The following is a 6,000-nucleotide window of genomic DNA, read 5'->3' on the forward strand; positions in this document are numbered from 1 at the left end:
AACACAGTCACTGCAGGAGGGTTTATTAGGAGACATACGTCTCTTGCGTGGTTTAGAACGTAGTGGTTGGCTCCAACCACGTCGCGATTTTTGCGTCCGATGAAGACGCATACATTTTTAACCTCGTTTTTACTATTAAGATGGAGCGATCTGTACATTGTTAACATGATCGTTCGAGGGGACGTTCGTTCGCTATCAAGGTCTGCCATATCCTTTTGCCTTTCGAATTTCCTTCCCCCAGGGGTTGGGGAGCATGGAAGAGGTCCCTCGTTGCGAGAGAATATTCTCTTTAGTCAAGGGCCAGAATGAAAATACAATAGGATATATGAATAATATTAGTATTCTCAAAAGCGAAATATTAAATAACGATACAAGTATTGTGAAACAAAAATGATCGTTTAATATCGGACATCTCTCTTAGTCGTACTACGAGCGTAAAATGACTGTACGCTCGAGAAAACTCCAAATCGAAAATTGACTAGGCGAAATATACTAATATTACAAATATATACTTGAAAATAATATACTGTATTTCCTTACATTATAAACATACTTTGCTTAGAAAGCTAATATTTTAAACATTTCTTGCAAGAAAGAAAATAATTCATAAAATGCAAGTTACTGTATACTAAACGAATTACGTCACATGACTGTGACTTCATCACCAAGAAGGACTGAATTCCTACAAGGTAATCACATTCCGCTCTGCTAAGAGTTACGTTACAAAATAGTAACATCACAATGTTTAATGTAGAAAATGTCTTCCTTCCATTATAACTTTAAGAGTTGTTCGTTAATAAAGTAGGGGGGAAAAAATCTTTGATCCCTCAATACAAGGAACGAAAACAAATACATTCATGTTCCCTTTTAATTACAGTGCGGGAAGAAAGAGCAGCTCGAAAGCTGGTCTAGCCCAACAACCAAAGTTTAACAACAGAAGAGCCATTACTGGGTCTGGACATCTTTGTATGAAATCAAGTTCCCTTAAACTGTCCAAGTTGGACCCGCAAAAAAAATTATCTTATATAAAATCTTTGATAGTTGAAAGGCAGCGAAAGCTATTAACAATAATCAGACAAAAGGTACTTCACCAAATTGTAGAATAAAGTAATATATCCACGAAAAGAATTCCCGAGGTGTTGACACGATCAACGACAGAGAATTTCTGGAGATATTGGGAATGGTTCTAATAACCTACGAGTGATGGCGCTCATGTATGACCACCTACTGTCATGGCGGGGATCGCCACGAATTTTGAATTTCTGTCGTGCCGCGTCGAAACGCGGGATTTAAGCTATATATATGTAACTATATATATATGTAACTACCAAGGAAGTTACATATTTAAAAAATCAGATTTAGAGATACAAGAACGCCATTAATAGGGTTCCTCAGTGGGAAATCGGGATTTTAGGGTATGAGAATACAGAAAACAGGTAAACTAAGAGAAGCTGTCTACCCTAAACACACCAATGATCATAATAAAAAAAACAGTTACGGTAATCAAAATTGAATAATAGAGATGATACACTGTCAAAACACTGGAGCTTTTGTTTGCCAGACTTCCGGATGCATAGAAAACATGGTTTTTCCTCTGCAGCATGCTCGCTTCGCTTGCTATTAAACATTATCTCACTGCTCCTATGTTCTGGCAAGCACACTGCGTTTCATTATGCACATTACCCCCTGGGCTAGTATTTTTGGGTTAATTATCAATTATACAAACTTTATCAGCAAACATTTCCGTAACCCTTAATTTGCGGAAGATTCGAGTAACTCTTTTGTATGAATCATCTAAAAACTATACGGTAAGTAAAAGAATAATAGATATCGGATTTTGGATGAAACTGTAGAGCCTTCATAGTTTGTTGGGACAGGGTTGGGATTGCCAGAAAATGGAGTACAAAACATCAGAAAACGGCCCTTGATTTACAGGCATTGTCACCGAACGAAATATTAATGAATTCACTAGTTTTGTAAATGGTTGTCCCAACAATCTACATACTAGGACCACTAAGCGCATGAACGAAGGAGACCTGACAGAATAGCCAACAAGAAACGTGTTGGAACACTAAGAATACCCTCATTTTGTGCATAGCATTTCATACAATATCAAATAACTGAAACTTCATTTGTATGTCCCAACGTTCTACATCCTAGGAACACTATGTATATAAGAAAATCCGGTAAAATTATAGAACAACACGAGACAACATTTCTAATATGAAAAACAGCTTTTCTTACAGTAAATATTGTGTTTTCAACGAATTTGACCTTTATTTCAACTGAAAATAAGCTGTTCTACCATTATGGACTCCGCTCCCCGACAGACACAGGTGGGAACCTGGGACTTTGGGTGTATGAAAACAGGACAAAACATGATTACTGTAGTTGACACTTTCAAGATTTGTAAAAGGCCACAGAAATTAACAAATACACATAACCTAACCTAGTAGTGACAAAGTCACAGACCTAGTCAGGGGCAAGACCCCAGACCCTCCTTCCTAGGTCACACATTAAAACTAAACCACAAATAAATCCTTACATTATGATATAGAGAAAAACAAATGAATCCTTACCTTATGACTGACACCCACGTCTCTTATTTTTTCGTCTTGGCAATCTTTACAAAACCAACAACTAAGGTTCCCGCACCTCCAATTATAGAGGTATTGGACAGTATGTACTTAGCGGCCATCACGCATAAGAGCAACATCACTGTTATAAGCTTCACAAGACTTCCTAAAATCCCCTTAAAGTTCTTCACAGTATAATAATTAAAAAAATTTTGGGGTGAACTCAAATTTTCTTAATATAAAAACTTAATTATCGTCAAAGCATCAAGCTGATCAATATCAGTGATAAATTTGACCACATCACTCAAAGTAAAACTATGGGGTATATGTTTGTCCATCACAGCAGTTAACGTTTAAAAGGCTTACCTCAGTTCGGTCAAAGTTACGTCGTGGCAGGAGGGTTTAAAGATTTTGAAATCACGCAGCCAACAAAAGCAGGTCTACAAGCGCACGAAGCTTTGAATGGTTGTAAATACAATAATAGACTGTGCAGCAAAATAATTGGAAATGTCCCAACAAACTAGAAACTTAACAATTTTCAATCTTGCGACACCAGCTGATAGGCGAAAGACACGCTTCCAAACAGATTTTTTTAAGTCAAAGAGAAAGCATTGCTTGGGGGCAATTTTATGATAGAGTAACTTAGCCGTGGCTTCAGCGACCGAGGCATTATATGGACATGTTCCCTACCCCACATTTCATGATAACGATTACAGCAGTACTCAATGCAAGTGTACAGGACATGTCCCAACCAACTACAAACTTAACCAAGAGGTAAGAATGTATATGGATGGAACAGCATTAATAGTAAAAACGAACGCCTCATAAACTGGGACGACACAGACTCTATCTATCAGAAAATTTGGAAACTTAGGAGGAGCTGAGCTACCAGTGGATGGTGTGTGGACTGGGCTGAACTTGAAAAATATTGCTTGGTAAAGGTAAATCATACTATAATGTAAACTGATAAAATAGCTTCATATTATGTTATTTCAAACCAATACAAAGAACATTTTTCCCATAAAGAAAAACGATTTGACAAGTAATAAGATATCGCCTGTCCCAACAAACTAAATTTATTCGGAAACTGTAATAATACCGATAATGGGTTTCATTGTATATTATTCCATGGTAATGTAACCTAGGAAAAAACTACTGTTTCATATAGAAAAAATTACGCTCTCTTTGAAAATGACACTCATTCCCGTCGCAAATTAATAGTTTCAGAAATAAATATACATCTATATCCTCCAATAATGGGGGACCCCCAGTGGGAACTCGGGGTTTTGGGTGGGGAAAACATACTGGGGAATCGATATATAAACGTAAAACAAGCCTTTTCTTCTCTATACATTACCTTCTTGAAATTATAATAACTGGAGGAAAATACAAAACAGTATATCTGGATAAACTTTGGAGGCGCCGTTACAAAGATTGTGTCATGAAAAAATACAGTAACCAGTGCTGCCAACGTCCGATGTAGATCAAATGTTATTTTGTGACCTGTCATACTACTAGGCTAGGTTAGGTGGGTTTGTTAGGTTCTGTGCCCTTTTTGTACATTTTATATATTGAGTAAAACTTATATGAAGAAATTATTTAATATATGGAAATATCTATCATTACTATCTTTAGTAATGTCAACGTGCCGTTGGTAACTCTGTGTACCATACGTCAACGTTGGTAACACTGTGTATTATTGGTAACGTTGCTAATGTTATCGTTCGTTCGTAAGAGAAGTGACACCGTGCATCTTAAAGTTATCCGAATTGGTTGATCTGTTTGTTTCCCATTGAAATGAACATCAAATTCGCTTAATTCACGTTATTTACTATAGGAAATCAATTATATTTCGTTTTCCCAGTATGTTTTCCCCACCCAAAACCCCGAGTTCCTACTGGGGGTCCCCCATTATCGTAGGATATAGATGTATATATATTTCTGAAACTATTCATTTGCGATGGAAACGAGTGTCATTTTTGAAGAGATCGTAATTTTTTCTGTAAGAAACAGTAGTTTTTTTCCTAGGTTACATTACCATGGAATAATATACAAAATTACCTACCTATCTACCTTTTATTTTCTTCAATAGAGATATTGTACTATACTATATTTTCACCAGAAAGTCACCAAGCAAGTACCAAATGGCCCAGCCTAACCTTGGACACATGCAGTCAACCAAGAGCCCACTTCCTATTATAAAGAGTCAAGATTAAGCACCTGGTCATCATGGACTAAAGGTTACACCAAATTAAAAGTTAGATTGACAAGAAAATATTTGTAATTTAAAAAACTTTGCAAAAATGGTGTAGTCCTTGCGAGTAACATTACCACTGGTAGAGGCTAAAATAACACTGTAGCATACCGTAAGGCCAAGCTAAATGAACATGTTTACCTGAATTAAATGTATCTTACTCCTTACTCAGTTTTGAATATACTATGATATTTAGTACGTTACACGTATATAAGTGATGACAACAACAAATACATGGTATGGTGGTGTACCGTAAATAATAACAGAAAAAAAAATAAGAATTAAGTCATACAAGTCAACTCGTGCTTTGAATTGCTGAAAACGTAGGCTAGTATATAAAGTCTATAGCATAGCTGACACTTGTCCACTAATCACTCTTTACCTTTACAGTGGCGACACGGGTCACGCCAATACCAATTGGCAAAAGTGGGTCAACAACGCTCACTTGAAGACTGTCGAGGACTCGAATAGCGATTGAAGTTTCGAAAGGCGACGAAGTGACGACAGTCGCCTGAACGCCACCAGTAGAGCAGACACAATCGGTTTCACAGCTGATTGTCTCATTTGTTTACATCAATAGTCTTTTCAAATCGGCAATATTCCGTATTGTTAATCCTTGCAATAGTAATGGCATAGTTTTAATTTAATGAAAGGTTAATAAAAGGCATAAATTGAGTCATTCTTTTATTGTATATTAATCTAATTCACACGCCTGTGATGACGATTTTGTTTAATTGTAGCTTGCACTATGTGACGTCAATCAGCAGGCAATTATTACACTTCAGATAACAATACTAAATAAACTTTCACAAATTCATGTCTGCATGTGGATATGGATATTCTATACAAAAAAATTATACACACCTGCAAAATCATATTTGTATAAGTTTATCCAAAATCTATGTAAAGATTATTACTTTTATATGCAGTATATACAATTATACAGTCGTGTAAACACACGCATATATATATATATATATATATATATATATATATATATATATATATATATATATATATATATATATATATATATATATGCAGATTACATTGGGATTTTGCAAAATCCCAATGTAGTCTGTATATATATATATATATATATATATATATATATATATATATATATATATATATATATATATATATATATATATATATATATATATATAT

At 35.3% G+C, this 6,000-nt stretch overlaps 1 protein-coding gene across 1 annotated transcript in view; it reads right to left on the bottom strand.

The window, feature by feature from the left end:
* Positions 1-5,378, bottom strand: part of LOC137616063 (OTU domain-containing protein 3-like) — a 130,797-nt gene extending 125,419 nt beyond the window's left edge. Inside the window, exon 1 of the mRNA XM_068345740.1 lies at positions 5,213-5,378. The gene's annotated coding sequence lies outside the window, so the exon portion shown is untranslated. The remainder of the gene's footprint in view (positions 1-5,212) is intronic.
* Between the last annotated feature and the right edge of the window lie 622 nt (positions 5,379-6,000).

This window comes from Palaemon carinicauda, chromosome 22 (genome assembly GCF_036898095.1).
Source record: "Palaemon carinicauda isolate YSFRI2023 chromosome 22, ASM3689809v2, whole genome shotgun sequence".
NCBI classification, from domain to species: domain Eukaryota; kingdom Metazoa; phylum Arthropoda; class Malacostraca; order Decapoda; family Palaemonidae; genus Palaemon; species Palaemon carinicauda.